Raw genomic sequence first — 26,351 nt, 5'->3', positions numbered from 1 at the left:
AGGTAGAAGATGACAATCCCAAAGACCCTTTTCTAGAACTTCAAGTCTTCTGATTTGACATGCTTTTTCCTCGGAAGTGAAGCTATTCGATCACACAATCATTTCTGAGAAACTTCCATCGTTACCTTTAAGAGCTGCTCTCCCCAGTTGCCTCCTACCAATGTTCGCATCATCTCCAACTTTGATACATTTCCCCCCTCTTTCCTTGAGAAGCAAGAAAGCTCACCAAAGGTTATGGAATAGTTATCAGGGAAAGGTTTTTAAGGGCAATCTAGAGCCTCTTCTAGTCCTATGAGAAGAGAAATAAGAGGGCACATTACGTTGCTGCTTTGGCCAGGACGTTTTGTTACTGAGGTTGTTTTGCTCGTCATTGAATTTATAGAAAGTATGTTGGAAATCAGGGTAATGTTGGTGCAATGTTGTGATCTATAAAAATATATTTCTCATATATATCAATATTGGGTCTTCATCCACAGTTCTGGCTCACAGCTTCCAAAATCTTTGGAATTTCCTGAGAGATAAAAGCAATGGGAGCATCTTTTGTTATAATATTTGGTCTCATGCTCAGTTCCTTTAAAAAATGCTTCAGAGCCTTAAAGGTGAAATGAGTGTCTTGTTTTTCATAACTAGCCCCTTTCCACCTCAACTGGGCTTATGATAATGAAGGTGATTTTTGGAAGCACCTAAGGGTGGGGACTAACTGCCAAGTAACCATGTAATTAGAGGGTTGGAATTTTCTTTCTTTTTTTTTTTTTTGAATTTTATTTTATTTATTTTTTATACAGCAGGTTCTTATTAGTTATCTATTTTATACATATTAGTTATCTATTTTATACATATTAGTGTATATATGTCAATCCCAATCTCCCAGTTCATCCCACCACCACACCCCCACTTTCCCCCCTTGGTGTCCATACGTTTGTTCTCTACATCTGTGTCTATTTCTGCCTTGCAAACCGGTTCGTCTGTACCATTTTTCTAGATTCCACATATGTGTGTTAATATACGATATTTGTTTTTCTCTTTCTGACTTACTTCACTCTGTATGACAGTCTCTAGGTCCATCCATGTCTCTACAAATGACCCAATTTCATTCCTTTATATGGCTGAGTAATATTCCATTGTATATATGTACCACATCTTCTTTATCCATTCATCTGTCGATGGGCATTTAGGTTGCTTCTATGACCTGGCTATTGTAAATAGTGCTGCAATGAACATTGGGGTGCATGTGTCTTTTTGAATTATGGTTTTCTCAGGGTATATACCCAGTAGTGGGATTGCTGGGTCATATGATAATTCTATTTTTAGTTTTTTAAGGAACCTCCATACTGTTCTCCATAGTGACTATCAATTTACATTCCCACCAACAGTGCAAGAGGGCTTCCTTTTCTCCACACCAAGAGGGTTGGAATTTTCAATCCCACCTCCTGATTTCTGGGGAGGGGAGAGGGGCTGGAGGTTGAATCAATCACCAATGGCCAATGAGTTAATCAATCATGCCTATATAATGAAGCCTCCATAAAAACCCAAAAAGGAGGGGGTTCAGAGAGCTTCCAGGTTGGGGAACCAAAACACTTCCACGTGCCGTCATGCTGGGCTCCAAGTCCGAGGAGGACAGAAGCTTCTTTGTTCACGACCTTGTCCTATGTATCTTCCATCTGGCTGTTTCTGAGTTCTATATTCTTTTATAATAAACTGGTAATCTAGTGAGTTAATGGGTTTCCTGAGCTCTGCGGGCTGTTCTAGCAAATTAATTGAACCCAAGAAGGGGGACGTTGAAACCTCCAATTTGTAGTCGGTTGGTCAGAAGGGCTTCTGACCTGGGCTTACGATTGGATTGGCATTTGAAGTCTTGAGGGACTGAGCTCCTGTGGAATCTGATTCTATCTCAATATAGATAGTGTCAGGACTGAGTTGAAACCTTGTTGGTGTCTGAGAATTGCTTGTTGGTGTGGGAAAGTTGGAACTGGGTCCAGGAACCTAATTTAGTTGGAATGCTACTAGATGATATGGCCAGAGGATTCAGGAATACTGGAACCCTGCCCCAGCCCACAGGAGGTCCTGAGGGAATTCCAAGGTGAATCTGCAGACTGACCATAAACTCTCACGCCTAACTCAAATGATCACACCTGGGCCGTGGAAAGAAACTTCAGTTACAGTAGCCCTAGAACAGAAGCAGACCAGAGCCCTTTCCATTTATTTCATCCCCTACATTCAAGCTTACGTTTCAGCATCACTACTTTTGATGCAGGGATTCACTCACTGGTCCCCTCCAAGTCTGCCCTATTTCCCACCTGGATCATCACAACAGACTTCTAACTGGGCTTTCTGTGTGTTTTTCCTGAACCTTCTCTAATGTTTACTAATGCTTTCTCGACATCTTTATTGAGGTATTGACAAATAAAGATGGTATAAGGTATACAATTTGGTATATGAATACATTGTGAAAATAATCCCCACAATCAAGCTAATTAACACAGCCCCCATCTCACATAGTTACCTTTGTGTGTGGGTGTGTGGGTGTGTGTGTTGAGAACACTTAGAGATCTACCCACTTAGCAAAATTCAAGTTTACAATATGGTATTATTAACTACAGTCACCATGCTGTACATCAGATCTCCAGAACTTAACTGCATAATTGAAACTTTGTACCACTAGACCATCAACTCCACATTTTCTCCTCCCCCGCCCCTGGAAACCACCATTCTACTGTTTCTATGTTTCTATTTAATGGTGTTTAAATAGTTAAACACCAGTCTACTGTTTAACTGTTTTAGAGTCCACATGTAAGTGAGATCATGCAGTATTTGTATTTCTGTGTCTGGTTTATTTCCCTTAGCATAATGTCCTTGTGACTTGCTTTGACTAATAGAAAATGGTAGGAGTGACATTTGGGGACTCCAGAGCCTAGATCTTACGATACTTTCAGCTTCCACATTTATCCCCTGGGAACCCAGCACCATGCTGTGAAGAAGCTGGTCCAGAACACTGGAGGCAGAGAGACCACACGAAGAACCGAGGCCCCCCGCCAAGAGCCAGACCAATGGCCAGTTGTGAAAATGAAGCCCCCTCAGACATTCCAGCCCCAGCCATGCTCTCAACAGATTGCAGCCACATGAATGACCCCAGCCAACACACCGCAGAGCAGAAGTGAGCGGTCCCAGCAGAGCCCTGAGCCAACAAACGGTTGCTTGTTTATAGCAAGAGATAACTGAAATAAACATCCATCCCCAAGAAAGAGTCTCCAATCAGTGTATTAGAATCTCAGTTACGCAAATCAGTGATTCCTATCTCTGGGGTGGAGTAAAAGGGATTGGGGGATGGGAGGACCCCTCTTCTCCTAGAAGGGGACAGAAGGACCAAACCTTTTATCTTTCAAGCTCATACATGCCGGTGAAACAGCTCACATGTGTTGTTGAGTTTTTTAATTGTGGTAAAATACACATAACATAAAATTTACCATTTTAACCATTTTAAAGTGTACATTTCAGCAACATTGGGTACATTCACCATATTATGCAACCGCCACCACTACCTAATGCCATAAATTTTTCATCACCCCAAACAGAAACCCCTTACCCATTAAGCAGTCATTCCTCATTCACTCCTTCCCTCAACCCCAGGAAACCACTTATCTACTTTCTGTCTCTATGGATTGGCCTATTTGGGACATTTCATATAAATGGAAACATATGATATATGATCTTTTGTGTCTGGCTTCTTTCACTTAGCATGATTTTTTCAAGGTTCATCCATGTTGTAGCATGTATCACTACATCATTCTGTATAATATTCCATTGTATGGATAGACCACATTTTGTTTATCCATTCATCCGTTGATGGACATTTGGATTGTTTCCATCTTTTAGCTCTTGTTAAATAGTGATGTTATGAACACTTATCATACAAGTTTTGATCTAATTCGGTGGTTGTCAACAGAGGGCCCTTGTGCCCCACCCCCCCAGGGGGACATTTGGCCATGTCTGGAGACGTTCTTGATTGTCACAAATGAGGCAAGGTGCTGTTGGCATCTACTAAATAGAGGCCAGGGATACTGCTCAACATCCTACAGCGCACAGGACAGCCCTCACCACAGGTATGATCCAGCCACCAATGTCACTAGTGCTGCGGCAGAGAGACCCTGCTCTAATCCAACCTCTCCCAGCCTCCGTGGGCATATAGGGACTATACCACACTTTCCCTTTAGTGGGGATTCTTTCAGAGCCCCCCAATAAATGATAAACTTTATCTCCTTCCCATCTCAGAATTCACAGCCTTGTGGCCAGTTTAGAAACGTGTGATTCTTTTTTAACACCCACCATTTCCAAGAGGGAAATCAAAACAAAACCCTCCAGATCAATTTGCAGGAAAAAATAAAAGGATATTTCTGATGTTTTTCTAAGCTTTTCATCCTTTTTAAAACATGGGGGGGTCAAGTGGCAACTGAAGAATAAAAGCAAGTGTTCAAAAGCATCAGCGACCAAAAGTCCACAGAAAATCAAAACAAACCTGGCTCTCAGTGTGCGTAATTGCGGGTACAACCGAGTAATGAAAGCTTTATTAGTTTAATGTGATTCCATCAAGTACCAAAAAGCGGGAAGGAGTGGGAGAAAGAAAGAAAATGGATATGAAAGAGGAGAGGGAGGGGGGAGACATGAAAGAGGAATATGAGAGGGCAGAGCGGGTGAAACTAAGATGCATCTGTAATTAAACTGCACATTCTGGGTGTTGGACCAGCATTTATCCAAAGGAGCAGCGAGAACAGACCTGAACACCTTCTCCAAAATGTGCACCTCTGCCTTCAACCAACAGATCACTTGCTGATGCTCTGAGCCTGACCCTGTTTTCAGTAGTGGGGATGCAGTGATGAACAAAATAGACAACAATCCCTCCCCTTTTCCCTGGAGCTGACACACTCAAGTGGGGAAAACAGACATTAAGTGAAATAGTGAGTACAATGCATGGTACCTTATGCAGAGAAAAAAGAAAGCAGGGAAGGGGGATAGGAAGCGTCACGGATGGGGCAAGTGTTGGAATTTTAGAGCAGGTGGCCAAGAAGGGGGTGATAGATGGGCGAAGATCTGAAGGGAGTGAAGGCATGAGCCAAGGGTAGATCTAGGGAAAGAGCATTCCCCGCAGAGGGCAAAGGACATGCAAATGTTCTGGGGTGGGACGTGCCTGTGGAGGAACAGTGAAGGGGCCAGTGTGGTTGGGGCAAAGTAGGGGGGCCAGTGGGAGAAGGAGCAGATCCCATAAGGCCTCATAGGGCACAGGAAGGCCTTTGTTTTTATCCTGAGTGAGAAGGGGGTCCTGGGTGGGTTTTGGACAGAGGAGGGACAACAGGACCACTCTGACAGGGACAAGGGTGAGGCGGGTGAGGCCCTGGAACAAAGGGTCACCTACACCTTTATGCGAGGAATCTGCGATGGACACCAACCACCCCCTCCAAGGAAGGCCTCGTAGCCCCACCCACCAGGGGGTGCTGCTGGCAGATGGTCTCCAGTTTTTGAGCCCCATAGGGATGGCCCTAGGTGCAAGGACCTGCCTCCTCCAGGGACCCACCCCTTCCCAGGGTGTGCTTTTTTTGTTGTTGTTCCCTTTTGGCCGCACTGTGTAGCATGTGGGATCTTAGTTCCCCAAGCAGGGATCGAACCCACGCCCCCTGCAGTGGAAGCATGGAGCCCTAACCACTGGACCACCAGGGAAGTCCCACCCAGGGTGTGCTTTTAAATCAGGATGCTGTTATCTTTCAGGTATGGTAAGGCCAGCAGATCAGGAGATGATTGCCATTGAAAAGATAGCTTGTTATACTCACAGATTCGAAGAGGAGAGGCTCACCACACCACACAGGGCCACCTGGGGAAGCACCAGGGTCGGGCAGAGCAGGAGGAAACACGGACAAGAGCCTTTATTGTGGTTTCCACAGGAAGGAACATGGGCGAGGTGAGGCAGGGTAAGCGGGCTTAGGATTGGCTGGTCTGTATCGTTTTGGCAGGCTCTGGGGTGTAAGGGGCTGGCCCCAGTTGTCTGGTAACTGGCCCTGGGGTGATCCAGGCAGGTGGATAGTAGCCCAGAATGGGAGAGCCCCATAAAGGAGGTCCTTGGGGTGTGAACTCTGGACTGGTTGGTCTGCATAAGAAAGGTGAGCTCACAGGTGGATCATTTACTCTCTCTAAGGACTGGCTAGCCCTGGGAGGGACAGTCCTTGCAGGGTCAGCAAGGGCCCAGATGTCAAAACATCAGGATACAAAGACATGCTTAATACAGGGTGACCCACATCCAAAGACTGATCCACACCGAGGTATAAAGGCCTGGGCCTCCCGTTTTTATTGCTGTATAATATTCCTCAGCACAAAGATACCCAATTTTCCATTCTACTGTAATGGACTTCTGAGTCAACAGGAAGGTAGTAAAAGAATTTCTCCAGATGGCTAATAAACACATGAAAGATGCTCAACATCATTAGTTACCAGGGAAATGCTAATTAAAACCAAAAGGGGATACTACTACATGCCCACCAGAATGGCTAATATTAAAAGTTGGAAAATACCAAGTGTTGGTAAGGATGCGGTACCACAGCATTCCTCTTTCATCAAGCCAAGCTGTGTGGTAACCAGGTTCCTGGATGAGAAATTGACTGTGTTCACCAAAACCAAAGGAAACCAAGAACCACAGCAACTGATTACAGACTTCACATCAACCAAGTAGCTCTTCAATATAAACACAGACACCAGGCAAATTCTCCAGCCCTCCCTCTCCTCAAATTTACCATTCTCCCTCCTAAGCCCCTCATCCAGCTTGGTTCTCCCCATTAAGGCTATAAACCCAAGCACAGTTGAATAGGGGCATATATTTTGACCTCAGCACCAAACCAAAGGGGCAGAGATGGATGTGCCATCTCTGATACAGCTGCATGCTTGAACCTTGTGTCTGGAGAGCCAATGGGTACGTGGACAGTCATCTCTCTCTGACATATTGCCCGAACGCAGGTCTGGTTGTTTTGATAGGCATCCAAATGCCTTTCAAAAATAAAAATATTCTAAGAGGTACAGTGATGGATATTGAAATCCAAATCCTAAAAACCTTCTGACTACGGTACTCCAGGTGGCTCAGAGATTTTTTTTTTTTCCTCTTTTTAATCTAAATCATGTTCCCAGACAGCACAGAGCCTGGTATAAATTCTCTTCTGCACTAATCTTTTATATACTTTTATGCTTGTCTGAGATGATTGAACATGACTCATTCATGGTTCCGTTTTCCACCACCACTGGTCGCTTCCAGTCGCAACATCTGGTTTTTTGCAGTAAAAGTTTCCCTCTGTCTGTCACATAACTCTGCGGTGTTCTTAGGAGAAGAGTCTACACCAGGGGCTGGTCAAATGCCAGGAACTGCCATGTACGATAGCAGAGCCTGGGTCATCTGCACTATTTATTGATGGTGATATGAAATTGAAAGTCAGCTGAATGAAAACTGCCAGCTCCACAGTGCAGACTGGTGGGTTTCCACCTTTTTTATTGTCTTTGCTGCAAATCCTTTTTTTCAAACAAAATTTCAATAAAATTGTGAAAAACGTTCCTGTTCTGGGGGAGACATACCCTCCCCTTTACTCTCAAGACAATTCCTGGGGCGCCTTCTCTGAAACACAAGTGCTCCCAAAAGCTGCTCGAAAACCACTATGTAGGCCAAGTTCATGGCATAGTTCTGGTTAATGTAGGTTATCTCCAGGCGATTTTGATTTTTATTCCGCTTTTTCTGTATTTTAAATTCTCTACGATGAACATTTATAACTCCATAATCATAAAATAAATTGGAACGTCTCAGAGAAAACTGGCATTGTTTGATATTCCTTAAACATACCCCATAAAGCATCAAGTCAGTTCCTGGCAATCGGTCTGTAAGTATAATAACCAAATGCTAAATACATGCCAGGTACTGTTCTTGGCATTGAAGATACAGTGGTGAATAGACAGAGAGCAGCTGACTTCAAAGGTCTGACAGTTTAACAGCAGGAAGACGGGGGCAGGACCAGCTCTGCCCACCACGTTCTCCAGCCACTTGCTTGAGGAATTCTCTGTGACTTGGAACTCGGTGGGTCTAGAAACACTAGTACCCAGAGGGAGGATGCTTCCCCCACAGGACTCAATAACAATCCCACTCAACGCAAAGCTATGGCTGCCTCCTGGTCAACTGGAGTAACACGTGCCAGTCATCCAGAAGGCGAAGCAGACACCATGCTGGCATAGGGCACTGACCTCGATCATCATGAGGAGGAGGGGCTGCAGACACACAGTGGAGACAGGAAGGTAACTGCTTGGTGCTCGGGCAGTTTGCTAGGACATCTCTTGGTGCCTGCGTGCCTAGGAGTAACTGTACGTGGGCGATACAGCTGGTGTCACCAGGGGCTCAGAACCCTCCAGGATGAGGGTCACCTCACCAGGCCAGCCACTCAGACAACCAGAGGGAGAGGGGAACCTGGAATGAGTGGTGGTGGAGGAAGATGATGAGTATTCGTGATGACATGGACACCACCTGCAATGGTGGGGGCTCTCGTTCAGCCCACTACCCCTCCACTTAGAAACGTCTTCAGAAATTGTGGCCAACCAGAGTCCTGGAGAAACCACACGTGGATGGAATGAACGTATGTGAGAAGCAAATGGCTCCAGGCTGTGCTGGGGGTGGAGTGTGGGAAAAGATGTTGGTGCCCCATCCAGATCCTCTTAACCGGACTGTGCACCCATCCCCCAGCTGCACTGTTGTTGGCTCAATACAACTCATAGCTGACTCCTTCTCCAGATAATTGCCCTAAGCCGACATGGAACAACCTCTTCCAGGAAGCTAAGCTACCCGCCCCCCCCATGCGGGAGATTGACTAAATGACATGGGGGTACAAAATCCCAGCCCCCTTGCCATAAAGAGAGACCAACTCCATGGTGCAATTTATGTTCCAGAGTTCCCCCTGGGATCAGACTGAAGTTGTCTCCAGCTGTTATATTCTTTTGTTTCTTTTTTTGATGCTTTGTATTTTGTCAATTGAGATAAAATTTATATACAGTAAAAAGCACAGGTATTAAAAGTACAACTCAATGAGTTTGACAAATGTCTTCCAATGTAACCAACAACCCAATCAACAATTAAACATTCCCATCATCAGCTCCTGCCCCTTCCAGTCAATCCCAACCATTGAACAACCACTTTTCTGATTTTTATCACCACAGATTAATTTTGTCTATTCTTGAGCTTTATATATATGGAATCACACAGTATGGATTCTTTCGTGTATATAGATTTCCATCAACATAATATTTCTGAGTTTAATCTGTGTTGTATATATCAGAGGTTCATTTTTTATTGCTGAGTACTATTCAACTGTATGAATAAACACTAATTTATTTTTCCATTCTTCTGTGGATGGAAATTTGGGTTTCCAATTTTTAGCTACTATAGGTTAAAGCGGCTATAAACATTCCTACACAAGATTTTCTGTGAGCACACGCTTTTATTTCTCCTGGGCAACTACCTAGGAGTGGAATGACTGGGTAATAGGTGGATGTATAACTTAACATTATAAGAACCCTCCAGTTTTCCAAAGTGATTGTACCAATTTACACCAACAATGTATGAGAGTTCTAATTGTTCCACATTCTTGTCAACGTTTAGTGTTGTCAGATTTTTTATTTTAGCCACTCTAGTGGGTGTGAAATGATATCTCATTGTGGTTTCAATTTGCATTTCCCTGATGGATAATAATGTTGAGCATCTTTCCATGTGCTTACAAGCCATTCATGTATTTTTCCTTCCAAAATGTCTATTCAAGTATTTGCCCATTTTATTGAGTTGTCTTTTTATCATTGATTTGTCAGTATTTTAAATATATTCTGGATACAAGTCCACAACTGATATATGTGTTGTATTTTCTCATATCTGTGGCTTGCCTTTTCATTTTCTTAATGGGGTATTTTGGTAAGCAGGAGTTTTTAATTTTGATGAAGTACAATTTATCTATTTTTTTTATGGTTAGTGCATTTTGTGTTTTTTCTAATAAGTCTTTCTCTACCCCAAAATTGCTAAGGTATTCCCCACTGTTTTCTTCTAGAAATTTTATAGTTTAGCTCTCACATTTAGGCCTACGATCCTTCCCAAATTAGTTTTTGTGTATAATGTGAAGCAGGGATTGTGGTTCATTTTTTCAAACATTTATCCAGTTGTTGAAAAGACTTTGCTAATGAAATTGGGGCATTTGCTGAAAATTATGTGTGTGTGAATCTATTTCTGGATTCTGTTGCATTGATCTATTTGTCTATCCCTGAGGTCATATTCTTGCTTAGATTTTTTTCCCTGCTTTACCATCTTTCCCTCACCCCTCACCTCCTAAGAGAACTCTTTAATAAATCTCTTGGGTAACATTCCCATCACAGGCTCTGTTTTCAGAGAACTAGACCTAAGACCACAGACAACAGACATGCAAGTTAACTGTGAAATGAGATACTTTCAGGTGCTAATCGGTGCTGGGAATAAGGTAAATATGGAAAGGACTGGCTTGCGGGTGGAAGCTAGCTTAGAAAAGGCCTCTCTGAGAAAGTGACATTTAAGTCAAGTCCAGAGTAATGACAACATAAGTGGATGGTTGAAGGGCAAGGAAAATAATCACTAGAGCCAAGAAGGTCCAGGAACTGAGAGGGAAGAGTGTTGAGTGTTGATCTGCAATGTCATGGTTGAAGCCAGAAGCATGATGGTAAGAGAAGTGATGGAAAGTGGGACAGAGAACCAGCTGCCAAGACAGGCAGGAGTTTATTGCAAAGCCCTTCACATTAGCTGGGAGTTTTTATGGAGGAAGGACTAGAGATCATTTCAAAGCGTCAATGGGAAGCAAAGAGGACACCCACGCCATCTCCAGGTGTGGAGTTCCTTGGGAGCTAGGAGGAAACCACAGCCTCCCTGAAGAGTGCTGTAGGGGGAAAGTATCCTCAGGGAGCAGCCAAGATTCACACGGAGCAAGAATTTGATCAGTGGTTCTTGAAATTGAGCATGTAGCAGAATCAAGTGGAGGGCTTGTTAAACTCAGATTGCTGGGTCCCACCCTAACATTTCTGACTCAGAAAGTCTGGGGTGGGGACCCAAGAATTTGTATTTCTAACAAGTTCCCAGGTGATGCTGATGATCGGGTACCAGGGACCACTCTTTAAGAACCACTGGCTTAGACAATACTATGTCAGGAGACAATCAGTGGTTCAACACTGGCAAGACCACTGATGGTTTCTGTTAATAAAGTTTTATTGGCACACAGCCACACCCATTTGCTCACATGTCATCTACAGCTGCTTTCCTGCTACAATGGCAGAGATGAGTAGTTGCAACAGAGACTGTGTGGCCTGCAGAGACTAAAACGTTTACAATCTGGCCCTTTATAGAAAAAGTTTGCTGATCTCCATTCTATTTTATCAGTAGACTTCTGAAATTTCTTGATGGTGTGTCTGGAGGAGGAGGTAAGCAACGAAGTACCCGAGATAAGAGTCATGATCTTTTGTAACCTAATCTCTTCTCTCCTGCTCTCTTTGAACTTGTAGGTTAAAGGTTATTTAGGGCTTCCCTGGTGGCACAGTGGTTAAGAATCCGCCTGCCAATGCAGGGGACACCGGTTCGAGCCCTGGCCCAGGAAGATCCCACATGCCACAGAGCAAATAGGCCCATTCGCCACAACTACTGAGCCTGCGCTCTAGAGCCCGTGAGCACAACAACTGAGCCCGCCTGCCACAACTACTGAAGCCTGTGCACCTAGAGCCCGTGCTCCGCAATAAGAGAAGTCACCGCAATGAGAAGCCCGCGCAATGCAACGAAGAGTAGCCCCCGCTCGCCGCAACTAGAGAAAGCCCGCGCTCAGCAACGAAGACCCAATGCAGCCAAAAATAAATAAATACATAAATAAATTAATTAAAAATATATAAAAGAGATTGCAAATTTACACTGAATAAGAAACAAAATGTACAGTCATAGTTTCATGTTTTGTTTAAATGCATAAATAGAAACTTATATTGCAATATACATTCCATGTGATTATCTTCTTAATAGAAGGTTGTTCTTTGGGAGGAACTCTTAGGTGGCGTAATTTAAAGTAAAACTCATCTAATTTATTCCAGCCAATTATTTTCATATCATTGACCGAAAACCCGTTTTCCCCTATGAATGTGAGAAACACCCACAGCACCTTCACTGATTTTTCAGTCTTAACTATTCTGGGCAAAGCTAAAAAAAATGCAGGAACCAGGCCTGTAGGTCTCTGGCTATTTCTCCTGCCTTCTCACTTCAGGGCCTAGGAAAAAAACAGTGGCTACAGGTGTGAGTTCCAACCAGCAAGGGTTACAAGGAATACATATTTTTTCAACTGATTTATTTTTTTTTAAATCTAACCTACTACCAGGCACTTTAAGAGCCTATTAAGGTCTCAAAACCACCATGTGAAGTACATACTACAGCACCCATCTCACAAAGGAGAAAATTAAAGCTCAGAGCAGTTAAGTGACTTGCCCAGGAACACACAGCATGAAAGGAGTGAAGACAGATTCAAACCCAGCTCAGCCAGATGGCCAGGCTTACTCACTCAGGATGCATGCACGTGGTGCTCACTCAGGGCTGGTTCCCTTCTCGAATTTCTACTCCCGATGGGTCCTGCCAGGAGTATGCCAGCTGAGGGAGAAGGAAGACAGTGAAGAGACACAGGCCTGAAATCATTTGGGCTGGAAGCAGGGTCAGACACTGGCCCATCCTTGGACTTGGTGCTACTTCCAAGCACACAACCCGAGTCCAGCTGGGCTTCTCCATAAATACAACGCCCCGTCAGGCCCCCTGGTCCAGGTACCAGTGAAATCCAACCTAAAGAAATGACTCAGGGGACACCAGGCCCCACAGGCTTGATGAGCAGAAAGGGCCTCTAACGATACACGCATTCAAAACCCACTAGGCCAGTTCCCGCGTACCGCTCCCTCCACCCGGCCCTGAGCCTGGAAACCTTTTCTTAAATATTAAAACGTGGCCTCTAAGCTGGGAGATTAACCGAGACGCAGGCTTCTTATCTCAGGTAGGAGTTTCAGAGGCCCTCCTGGTGGAACCGTAAGAAGATCCCTCCATGAGGGGAACTAATCACCGTGAAAGCTTTTGAGGGTGGAAGGGAAGCCAGGGGCAGAGAGACAGCCCCACCCAGCCCAGCCTCATTCCCCACAGTGACCCAAAGAAGGGGAAGGAATCTACCTGCTGCAAACCTGGGCCTCAGCCTCCCCGCAGATGCAGAGCCCAGAGCTGTAGACACGGAAGGCAAGCTATGGCCAGACCCATTTCACAGATGGGGCTCGTCAAGTAACGCTCAGTAAGCCATCCAGGGCCCAGGACGTGCAGGGTCCTCTTGCAGTTGTAATAACCAGCGTGGTTGGCCTACCGCCCAATCTGAAAGGTGATCCAGGAGCGTGCTGGACTCAGATAGTTAAAGAGTCGGGTTTTGTGAGTCAGTAGTAGAACAGTTGGTAGCTTGAAATCAGCCAGCACAATCCTTCTCCCAGCAATTTTTTTTATGGCCCAGATTGCGGGCGTCCTTTGAAAGCCCACGTGCCTGGGTTATCATGATATGAAGGCAGAAGGAGGTAACTGAAAGAATTTGAACTTTAGAACCCCCAAAGACCCGTGCAGCGTCCCAGCGCCTCAGCAACTAACTCTCTGCAGGTGCTTGATTGAGTCACGTGACTGCTCTGACCCATGCTGTCCTCCTGAGTTAAAGCGAGAGAGGATACCTACCAGCAAGGCTGCTTTGAGGATTAAATGAAATAAATGTTTGTAAAGCATACACAGGGGATTGCTGCAGGGCATGGCGGCTGATGAAATTGACACGGGGGTCATTTTCAGGCCCATCCTCCCCACCGAATTGTGAGTCTTGCAAAGGCAGGGTCTGTTCCTGGCGCAAGGTAGGTGCTCAGTGAATTCTAATTAAAGGAAATCAACACCGAGGCATTAACAACTGCCTTTCTCACCTCCGCTCTCCCGGCGGGGTGGGGGGCGGGGGCGTCAGCTCTGTTGCCAGCAGCAGAATAAATGTTCTCTTGAGAGGAGCCAGTAGAATGGGCACTCATCTGGGCAGTGCCCTTCAGAAGCCAGAGGCCTCACGGGACCTAAGCCACCATTCTAATCAATACCTCTTATCATAAGAGGTACATAGGGGCCAGCTGGTCTGGTTTTTAAAATTATAATCCCCATTTCCCAACGAAACATACACTGTGCCATCTGCACGAGTTTGCCCAAGCCCTTCCCTCCACTCGGAATGCGTTCCCTCCCCTGCTCTGGGAGTCCTGCACATCCTTCAGGGCCCAGCTCAGGTATCTCCTGCCCAGTGAAGCTTCCCTACAGAGGAGGGAACCTCCCTCTGGTTAGGGACACGCCAACCTTCTCGGCTCAAGGCTGAGACACAGGCTCCAGACACACAGACCTGGGTCCCCATCCACTTGGGTGACTTTGAGCAAATCATGTGATTTCCCAGAGGCTTGAGTTTTTGAAAAACTCCCAAGAACTACTGCAGGCCTTGAACAAAACTATGTAAAGCACAGGACCTGGGGCTTAGTGAGCCCTTGATAAATGGGACTTGTTATTTTTACTGAGGACAAGGCCCATATTCTCCAACTCTACCACCCACTCCCCAACACACACTCAGACACACACACGCACGCGCACACACACGTACACATATGCTCACACACACAGGCCTCTCTAAACACACGGGATGCTCAGCGTGGCCTGGTTGGTGAGTGGCTGGTGGTGCAGGACAGCAGGGGGCGAGCAGCACACCATGTCTCTATCACGCACCTACTGTGTGCCAGAATCACACACTGAGAAAAATGGGGATAAAGGGATGAGCTGGGGCATCTGGACGTGAGGGAGGCCGATTTGCAAGGGGAACAGGATCTGTCTGCTTCAGGAAACAGGACCAAGCTGTCAACCATCAAGCTACAGAACTGCCCTGAGTCCCAAACTTCCTCATCTGTAAAAATGTTCTAGGATTCACGTCATGGGATTATGTGAGCATTAAACAACCCACATAAAGTACTAACACAGAGGAAGTGTTAAAAAATGTTAGCCTTTATCAATGTGCTTGTTACTAGTGGTAATAAACCCTGGGAGGTATTAGCATTGGGCACCTTGAAGTCAAGGGAGAAAAAAGTGATGAAAGAAACCCGGGGCCTCGGGCTTTCCTTCTGTCTTCAAACGGGAAACGGACCCGCGCTGGGAAGAGCTGTATTAGTTAGGATGTGCTCAGCTGCAGGTAACAGACTAGCTCGCCTTAAACAACCGAGTTTAACTTCCCAACTAACGAGACAGAGCCGGCTGCCGGGGCTGTTTGGGAGCCCAGGGAGGCCAAGGTTCTGGATCGATGTCACTGAACTCTCTAGACCTCAGTTCCTGGACTCAGCTCCACGATGGCCCTCACCTGCCAGCCTCCAAAAGCAGTGGGGAGGGGAGAGGAGGGGTGGGACGGTTCCTGGAGCCCCAGCCCCCAGAGCTGCCAGCAGGGGTCCCACGGGCCAGAGCTGCGTCACGCGGCTTCCCAGAAGCCAAGGAAGCCCAGGCAAAGGGAATGGTTTTACCATGACTACTTAGGGCCTCAAGGTGAAGGTGGTTCATCCCCTGGGGCTGCGCCCACCTCCCCTGCAGACTAGACACCCCCCCTTGTTTCCCACAAGTGATGAGATTCTATTAGCAGGAGCACCAGGGGGAGGCTGGAGGTGCCCACCATGGTCTTCCCTGGATGCCCATGTGGGAAGAGCAAACAGCGGGGGCAGGGAGGATCCCATCCCCAATGCCCCCAGGAGCTGAAGGTCAATTAAGGTCTCAAGTGGGACTTATTAGATGCCTACTGTGTTCCCGGTCCTGGGCCTGATACAGTGGGGGGTACAAGAGACCCGGCTCCTGCCCCTAAAAGGACAATAAAGTCAAGTCTTAGGGACTTCCCTGGTGGTCCAGTGGTTAAGACTCCAAGCTCCCAATGCACAGGTCCTGGGTTTGATCCCTTGTCAGGGAACTATATCCCGCAAGCTGCAACTAAGACCCAACACAGCCAAATAAATAAACTTTTTTTTTAAAAAAAAAGGCAAGTCCTAGAAACAAAACGCACCACAGTTTTCTAAAGGCGGACCCCTTGATTGCTCCAGGTTGGCCAGATTTTGTGGGTCTCAATGCCCAGGTATAATCTTATTTGGTCCACACGACCACCCTACCCATAGGTACCATTAAGGCCCGCATATTACAAATGAGGAAACTGAGGCACGAAGACATTAAGTATCTAGAAAAGCAGTAGGATGGGAGGGGTGTGTCAGTGGGAGGAAAGAATTCTACGTTCCAATGTTGGCTCAGCCAGAGACGCTCTGCGTGATCGAGCAAGGCCCTCTCAGGGCCTCAGCTTTCCTGCCTATAAAAGGGATGCTCCATGGGCCAGAAGGTTCTGAGCGGGGGTTCTCAAACTTTGCTGCATGTTAGAAACACCTGAGGACCTTTCAAAACTCCTGATACCCTCGTCAGATCACAGGCCAGTTAAATCAGAAAGTCTGGGCATGGGAGCCAGGCATCTGCGGTTTTTTGTTTTTGTTTTGTTTTTTAACTCTCCAGGTGATTCCTACAAGTTTGGGGATAAGGATGGAAATTTCCTGGCCTCCTGTGATAGTACAAGGATGGACTGGTATAGAATGAAGATGATTGAGCCAAATTTAAATTAAATATCCCGAATAGCCAAATCCATAGACACAGAAAGCAGATTAGTGGTTGCTAGGGGCTGGGAGGAGGAGGTAATGGGAGAGACTGTTCAATGGGTCTGAGTTTCCAAAAGGACATGAAAATATCCAGGCTCTACATCGGGGTGACGGTTGCACAACACTGTGAAGGTAATAAATGCCACTGAATTGTACACTTTAAAATGGTAAATTTTGTTATGTATATTTTACCACAAAAAAAAAGAAAATGAATACAAATTAAGTAATTCAATTAGAAATAAGCTGTGTCTTTAGGAAGGTCAAAACTTTGTGGGCAAGCAAGGGGAGGAACCTGGTCAGAGCTTGGCCTCTGGAGGCAGACCTAGGTTCAGATCTCTAGTCTGCAACTTGCTGAGTGGGTGCTGTGTGACCCTGAGCAACTGACCTCACGTCTCTGGTCCTCTCTCCTGCCTCTGTGAAACGGAGGTAAGCAAACTACCGACTTCAGAGAACTATCCTGAGGCTCGAAGAGTAAATGCACGCAATACACTGCTTCATGAGAGAAAGTTATTTCTCAGAACCACAGGAAAGCACCTCAGGGGTTTGACGGAGACCAAGAACGCTGGGGCGGGACTTGAGCAGAGTCACCCAGCGGGGTAGAGAGCCAAGAGCACAAGCCTCCAGGTTCCGAGCCTGGCCACCTCCCTCCACCCGCGGGGCCAGGGAGCCTGACTCACCTGGTCCCCAGGCGCGGGGTGGGGCTCCCGGCTCTCACCTGGCGCTGCAGGCGGCCCACGCCCGCCACCCGCCTTTCATCTCCCCTCCCCGTGGCTCCGGGCGCTGCTTTCCCAATTGCCCAGGTGACGCCAGGGCCCGGGCTCTCGGCTTCCGCGGGGTGCGGGGCGGGCAGGTGCGGCCGCCGCCAGGTGAGGCCGCTGCCAGGTGAGGCCGCCCCGCGGGAGGCCTGCCCACCGCGCCGCTTCTCCTCCTCCCGGTCTGTGGCGCCATCTGCTGGCCTTCCTCGGAAGGACACAACCTCTGCTCTGACTTCTGCCTCAGTTCAACAAATTAATGGGTATGGTGTTAGGTGTCCGGGATTCGCACCACCCCATTTTCTCCAGGAATCTGCAGACTACCAGAAAGTTCGGATGTAGAGAAGACAAGCAAAGAAAAAGATGCAAGTTGCAATCATTCCTTGTTCAGATACAGAACAACTTTAGTTCGGGAAGTACCAGCCCATCCTCTCTGAGGAGATGACAGGGGAAGACTTCAAAGAAACCAAGAAAATCTCCATGGAAAGGGGGTGAAAGTAATCCACGTAGTGGAAACAGAATGTGCAAAGGCCCTGAGGTAGGAAGATACCTGGCTTTTTAAAGAAAGTGAAAAGCCCAGAGGCTGGAACATAATGGCTGTGGTATGAATGAAATAGGTAGAGATCAGATAAGACCCAATATCTATACTCTCACTGTTCCCACGAGAGAACCAAGATCCAGGGAAAGGACTTGCCCTACTTGCAGAGTGAGGCAGTGACAGCCAAGCCTAGAGGACTCCTAGCCCAGAGCTCTTTCCACCACTCCACCACCCTCTCCAGCCTTGACTGCTGTTGGTGTCTGAGAATCCATTCATTCATTCATTCAACGAACATTTCTTGAGCAGCTATTATGTGCCAAAGACTGTGCTAAGCATTAAGGACAAAATGGTAAATGAGATATGTTCCTTGAGATCCTCCTAATATAGTGAGGGCATCAAACCAGTCTAGGAAGATTAGAGAACGTTCCCCATCACTCACAAGAGACAAACCCAAAGGAATGAAACTCTAATGGTGGAAATCTGGGAGAAGTAGAGGCCAATAGGGGAGATAGCTCAGCATTCTGCAAAGCATACCACAGGAACAAATTATTTTAATCAAACCCTATCCTCACCTTTTTGTAGAAGTGAAACATTAGGTCATAGAGGGATTGAGTCAGGATACACAGATGGACCTCTACTGAGATGCCAGAATCCTGGTGGCAGATTCAACTCAGGGGATACGTTAGTAATAGGCGTTCGCCCCAGTTCCCAGAGGAGACGGCTTGTCCTCAGCCTTCTGCAAAAGGGTCCTCAACACATAGTGGGTCAGTCAGGCCGATGGGGCTAGTGTGACCCAACCCCATCCTCCTCCTCTTCATCATCATTTGGAATCATCATCATTGGCATTATTCAGAAATTACTCTCAGCCACCTTCCACTTCTTGATTTATTCAACCAAAAAGACTTATTGATCACCGCCCCTGTCCCAGCATTGCATTTGGGGTTGGGACACACTTAGAAAGGTAAAAGCCGCCCTTGAACAGCTCACAGAAGAGGCAGGTTGATATTTAAACAAATCATTTCAACCTGGTATGGAAAAAGTGCTGCAATGGTGGTACTTTCCACTTGGGAAGAAGCACAGTAAGACCATGGATTCATCCTGCCTGGGGAGGTCTTGAGAGAGAAGTTCCATGTGAACCAGAAAAAGCTTCATCTGAATCTTCAGTCCCGTGTTTCTTCAAACTGTGGTCCTGAAACAGCAGCATTTTCACCGCTTGGGGACTTGTTAAAAACACAAATTCTGAATCTGAAACTCTGGGGTGGGTCCCAACAATCTGTGTTTTAACATCCCTCTAGGTAATTCTGCTGCTCCCTGAAGACTGAGAACCTCTGGGTGAGGCAGGAAAATGCAGAGGAGCCTGTAAACTGGTGTTTTCAACAAGCATCCAGGAAATTTTCCATGATCCCAGTGTCTGGGAACAGTACTGAGGTTGAAACTACTGATTTTTCTTTCCACCCAACTTTTACATTCCCTTTTACTTCTCAGAATTATTGTCTCCTCTTAACTCTGTGAGTGTTGTCATAGACTGTCAGGACCACACCAAAAAGAACAAATGTGGTCAAATAGGGGATAGAGTGTCCAATCGTTCATTTGCCTGGGACACTCCTGTTTTAACACTGAAAGTCCCACGTCCTAGAAAATCTTTAAATCATGGACAAACCAGGACAGCTGGTCATCCTAAGTGGGCATTTATATATATGCTTTACTGTGACTAAATAACCAACAACCCAAAATGCTGAGAGAGAGTTTTGAATTATAATGTCCTCAACCTTTTTACACCAGTCCTAATCCCAACCCCAATTTTGTAATCATCATGGTCATCTTCATGGTTTCTGATCCACTCTAATTAATTAATCCACTCTAATTAACAATGCTCATAGGCAAAATGTTACACATTTCATTTTTATGTGAATATCATTAAAACTTGACTGTAAGGTTGAAAAGTTTCACTTAGGAAAAACTTCTAGAGAAATTAGGTGGAAGAAAGTTAATTGCTATATTAGTTGTCAGTGTCTTGAGATATGGAAACAACATGAGTTATCAACAGGAGGATGGACCATCACATGGTACCAAAACACAAATGAACCAAAGCTATATGTATTTTAACTCAGCAGGACCCTATTGGGGCCTTCCCGGGACAGACCCCTCCCCCATATCCTCTGCTTTAGCTCCTCTCTGAAGTACCCAGATAACAGTATCTGATGCATATTTCCTGAGTTGTTTTTCAGCTCCTAAAACCACCACCAAATGGAAGAAATTAACTACTTGATGATCATGAGCAAGTAGCCCTCGACCTTCTGGTGTCTAAGGATTGATCACCAGCAACCAATCAGAGAACTGTGAACGAGCTGATCACATACTGTGGGGAGACCCTCCCTCATCTGGCCTTTTAAAATGCTTTGCTGAAATCCCTATCAAACTACCACTGGCATTTTTCACAGAACTAGAACAAAAAGTTTCACAATTTGTATGGAAACACAAAAGACCCCGAATAGCCAAAGCAATCTTGAGAAAGAAAAATGGAGCTGGAAGAATCAGGTTTCCTGACTTCAGACTATATTACAAAGCTACAGTAATCAAGAGAGTATGATACTGGCACAAAAACAGAACTATAGATCAGTGGAACAGCATAGAAAGCCCAGAGATAAACCCACACACATATGGTCACCTTATCTTTGATAAAGGAGGCAAGAATATACAATGGAGAAAAGACAGCCTCTTCAATAAGTGGTGCTGGGAAAACTGGACAGCTACATGTAAAAGAATGAAATTAGAACACTCCCTAACACCATACACAAAAATAAACTCAAAATGGATTAAAGACCTAAATGTAAGGCCAGACACTACAAAACTCTTAGAGGAAAACATAGGCAGAACACTCTATAACATATATCACAGCAAGATCCTTTCTGACTCATCTCCTAGAGAAATGGAAATAAAAACGAAAATAAACAAATGGGACCTAATGAAACCTAAAAGCTTTTGCACAGCAAAGGAAACCATAAACAAGATGAAAAGACAACCCTCAGAATGGGAGAAAATATTTGCAAATGAAGCAACTGACAAAGGATTAATCTCCAAAATATACAGGCAGCTCATGCAGCTCAATATCAAAAAAACAAACAACCCAATCCAAAAATGGGCAGAAGATCTAAATAGACATTTCTCCAAAGAAGATATACAGATTGCCAACAAACACATGAAAGGATGCTCAACATGACTAATCATTAGAGAAATGCAAATCCAAACTACAATGAGGTATCACCTCACACCAGTCAGAATGGCCATCATCAAAAAACCTACAAACAATAAATGCTGGAGAGGTTGTGGAGAAAAGGGAACCCTCTTGCACTGTTGGTGGGAATGTAGATGGATACAGCCACTATGGAGAACAGTACGGAGGTTCCTTAAAAAACTAAAACTAGAACTACCATACGACCCAGCAATCCCACTACTGGACATATACCCTGAGAAAACCATAATTCCAAAAGAGTCATGTAGCACAATGTTCATTGCAACTCTATTTACAATAGCGAGGACATGGAAGCAGCCTAAGTGTCCATCAACAGATGAATGGATAAAGAAGATGTGGTACATATATACAATGGAATATTACTCAGCCATAAAAAGTAACGAAATTGAGTTATTTGTAGTAAGGTGGATGGACCTAGAGACTGTCATACAGAGTGAAGTAAATCAGAAAGAGAAAAACAAATACCGTATGCTAACACATATATATGGAATCTAAAAAAAAAAAAAAAGGTTCTGAAGAACCTAGGGGCAGGACAGGAATAAAGACGCAGACGTAGAGAATGGACTTGAGGACACGGGGAGGGGGAAGGGTAAGCTGGGACGAAGTGAGACAGTAGCAGTGACATATATATACTACTAACTCTAAAATAGATAGCTAGTGGGAAGCACCTGCAAAGTACAGGGAGATCAGCTGGGTGCTTTGTGACCACCTAGAGGGGTGGGAGGGAGACACAAGAGGGAGGGGATATGGGGATATACGTATACCTATAGCTTGATTCAGTTTGTTATACAGCAGAAACTAACACACCATTGTAAAGCAATTATACTCCAGTAAAGATATTAAAAAAAAATAAAATAAAATGCTTTGCTGTAAGCCTTCAGGGAACTGGGCGGGGGCGGGTTTGAGGGGAAGCACCTGTCCGCCTTGTGTTTACCATTAGGCTGAACTTTCCGTCACCACAACCAGGTGTCAGTAGATTGGCTTTTACTGCGCATGAGCAAGCGGACCTGAGTTTGGTTTGTAACAATTTGGTAACCAACGTGGGGCTCAGTCGCGCGTGGACGCCTCACCCTGGCACATGGGCCCCGGCTGGCAGCTGCTCCTGGGGGCCTGTCCAGCAGCTGCCTGAGCACCTTTGTCTCAGAGACGCCCCCAGAACTGGCCAGCGGGCGTCCCTGGCCCTCGGCGCTTTGGATTTTGGTGGTGATGGAAACAAGGCATTCGCACTGGCCAGTGGAGCCATCTTTGGTGAGTAATGGGGCTTGCGGTGTGATAACACCCCGGTACCCTTCCCTATCGCATTGGCTTTGCCTGCGGCAGAGCATTTGGGATTTTCCCTTTTGGACCAGCTTTGGTATTTCATTCAGCTTCATCTCTGAGGGGCCGTTAGTTGGGGTTCTCCCTTTCTGGGGCTCAGGAACTTTGACCCTGAGAGACAGTTTTGCATTGGATATATTTCATGACACCTGCCGTAAATAGTTAATTATGGGTAATCAGAGCTCTGTTCATCTTAAAATCCCCCGGGGTGAATTTTGCAAAACTGGGAGATCTTCAGCTGTGCTCTCATAAAGGAAAGAAAATGATGTTTTTATTGTAACATTGTGTGGCCTCAGTGCTCCCTGAGATCTGGAGAACACTGGTCTCTAGGGAGCCTTTTCAATTGCTTTGGCTTTTACCTTGGGGGGGTGTGTGTCTCGGTACCTGAGTCCAAGTCCTGTTCTCTCTTCCTGGTTTTGCTGAAAGTGAGGCATGCGAATGTGAGCAAATGATAGATATAGTATTTTCTATTACTGTTATTTGTTTAAACTGAATTGGGTATTTGGAAATTGGCGGGGGGCGGGGGTGGGGGGTGGGGGGTGGGGGGAAATCCTGAAAATGGCCAAGATGGCTGGGCAGTTTTCAAGGAGGAATCTACATTTCTCTTCCTGCTCCTTTGAGATGTAAATGATCTACTTGGGATCTCAGCATCTACCTGGGATCTCAGGAACTTATCTAATAATCTGTGTCCCTGAGGCTGAGGGGGAAAAAAAAAAAAAGAGGCTCTTTTTTTCTCAAGCAGAAAAACTAAGATCTCTGGTTCTGTCTTTCTGTAAAACTTACCTAGTAAATAAGCTGTATTTAATTGACTTAAAAGTAAGCCCTTGCAAATTAAATACTTCTAAGTATAAAAGATGCTAGCCAGAACAAATTTCGGGTTCACATGATCTAGGAAATATTCACTATTAAATTAATATCTGGTATTAAACCTAGCTTAAGCTTGTTGGTGTACTCAATACAGATGTCTCTTATTGTGCCTAGGTTTACTGAAGGTCAATAAATTTGTTACTTGTGTTGCAGTTTGTCAGCAGAAAGAAAAAAATTAACTTGGTATGATGAAATTCTTATAAATAAATGAAAATGGGATAAGAGCTTTTGGGTGAACTCTTTAGAAATAATTATGTTTTAGGAATGTCTACTTTAAAATGATCTCTCCAAGTATTTGGCAAGTTGAAATTTTAGAGTTGTGCTACATTAAGTTAAATGATGGAAGTTTATTGAATAGCTAACTCATTCCCAAACATAATAAGATACTGAAAATTAATTACTAAACATTGGCTTCCCTTTACAGAGAAACTGAAGGTGTTTAGGACTATTACTAAATGTTTGGTGCCACACTGAGATATTTTCTATAAAAAGCACATGTTTTTAGAAATTATTATTGGTATTTATGTTTACCAATTTACAGAATGCTAATGTAAAAGACAGGTTATAATTGCTTCTTGGTTTTCACTAGAAATAAAGATTTTTAAGAGTTGAGGATTCCAATTTACGTATGTCATTAAAGCTACTAAAAACAATAAAGGAAACATTTCAGTATACAGTAGGAAAGTAGGATATATGTTTTGAGTAAAAGAAGGTATGAGGAATGGAGTTGCATTTTATTAAGGAAGAGAAAGTGATTTGGTCCTAGAGCTGGTTGTTTCTAGATGGGGAAAAAAATATGGGACAAAACTAATATGGATACAGAAGGCTGTGGAAGGTTTGTGTGGAAAGGGAGCCCTGAAAAAGTTTTGTGCATGGTCTGGCTGAGATTAGAGTAAACCTAATTAGGTAAATGGATTTTGTTATTAAAAGTAGGCTGGTGGAGAGCTCCAGCAGTAGTGTGCTTGTGGAGGTGTGGTTGGCACGCCAGAATGGGGGTCACCGTGGACGTGCACGAGGTGTTCAAGCACCCCTTCGAGCAGGTGGTCACCAGCTTTCTCCGAAAGTATCTGAACCCCATGGATAAAAATGTCATCTCTGTAAAAATCGTGTAGGAAAAAAATGTGTCAACAGGGATCATCTATAGAAAGAGGATTGCAGTCTGTCAGAATGTGGTTCCAGAAATTTTAAGGAAGGTGAACATGTTAAGGGTACCTAATATCCAGTTAGAAGAGGAATCGTGGTTCAGTCCTCAGGAAAGGAACATGGCTATAAGGAGTCACTGTCTTACGTGGACACAATATGCATCCATGAAGGAAGAGTCTGTCTTCCGGGAAAGTATGAAAAATCCAAATTGGACAGTTCACTCAAAAAGGCAGGATTTCAATCACAGGGGCTGGTTTTCTCAACTGCGTTTTGGAAACTTTTGCCAGCACATTTTTAAGACAGGGCGCCCAGAAGGGAATTAGAATAACGGAGATGCTGCTAAAGGAGCAGTGTGGTGCCCCCTTAGCTGAATAAAGAATCACCAGGAAGTTGTGTTGTGTCTACTTTTTCTCGACAATCTTTTCTCAGACACAACACATCCAAAGACACAATTTTCGAAATACAGGTTTAAGGATGTGGTGTTGGCAGCTTACAGAAGAGGAGACCTTCCTGCCAGGACATGACAAGATACACTCGCCTGGGAGCTGGCCTCAAATAGCGGCTCTGGTGGAGCTGAGACCTTCTGGCTGATTCTTATGGCATAATCTCTATGATTTTACAAATAAAGGAAAAGTCCCATAGAAGGTGATGCCTGCCCTTCTTCAGGATATCCTGCTGGTCGCCGGGTGGCGGTGTTGGAGCAGCCAAGGACGGGCCAGAGGCCTGGAAAGTGCTGCTTCTTCCTGTTTGTTCTCGACATCGTTGCTCATAGGATTCATGAGAGGATTCTGGGACAAATAAAGGAGTTAAACCTGATACCTGATTCTTAGGTGGCCTGGAACAGAAAGGAATATACCAGACCTGTGTTGAAGTTAAGCCATATTCATAGTAATGTTGAAGATTCTCACAAATCAGGAGCATTTGATTTCTACCCATCAGTACTACATAACTGCCATCAGCTGACTTTCATAACGTAACACGTGAACTGTGATTGTTCCTTAAAAGAACCTGGCGAGTGGGGAGGTGGGCTGTCATCTCGGCTCCTTCTAACTCACTCTGGGAGCTGGAGCAGATCATGTGACCACTCTGCTTTTCACTGGGCAAAGGGGGATAATCGGGCACAGATCTTTCTACTTGTGATGATTAAACAAGGTGGTTTGGTATGAAAAGCACAGGTTTGGGAGTCAGAGAGACTCGGGTTTGAATTTGAGCATGGCCACGCAATAACTCGGTGATCATGTACGTAATTTAAAACCTTTCTGGAATTCATTTTTTAGGTTTGTAAAATGACATTATAGAGTTAACCTTATGAAGTTGTTGGAACAATTGGAGATCATGTGATAAAGTGCCTACCATGTCACCTGGTGCACAGAAGTAAATAGAAGCTATTATTAGTACACGAAACCAGTTTGGAAATGTACTTTTCTAATGTAATGTAACGTAGTATTACTGTTTGAAAATTAGATGACGGTAGTTTGCATTTCCCACGATCGGAAGCCAAGATGTAAATGCACACTACCTAAAAGAAAGCTTGAAGAGGGGCAATAATTTGGAATTCATCTTTTTTTTTAAAAAAAAGGAATGTAGTTTATTTATTTATTTATTTATGGCTGTGTTGGGTCTTCGTTTCTGTGCGAGGGCTTTCTCTAGTTGCGGCAAGTGGGGGCCACTCTTCATCGCGGTGCGCGGGCCTCTCACTATT

At 44.9% G+C, this 26,351-nt stretch overlaps 1 pseudogene; it reads left to right on the top strand.

The window, feature by feature from the left end:
- The first annotated feature begins 24,495 nt into the window (after positions 1–24,495).
- LOC118880399 lies at positions 24,496–25,024 on the top strand (annotated as a pseudogene).
- Positions 25,025–26,351: the final 1,327 nt, after the last annotated feature.

Source organism: Balaenoptera musculus, chromosome 14, assembly GCF_009873245.2.
Source record: "Balaenoptera musculus isolate JJ_BM4_2016_0621 chromosome 14, mBalMus1.pri.v3, whole genome shotgun sequence".
In the NCBI taxonomy this organism is placed as follows: domain Eukaryota; kingdom Metazoa; phylum Chordata; class Mammalia; order Artiodactyla; family Balaenopteridae; genus Balaenoptera; species Balaenoptera musculus.
This window is presented reverse-complemented; position numbering and strand designations above follow the sequence as displayed.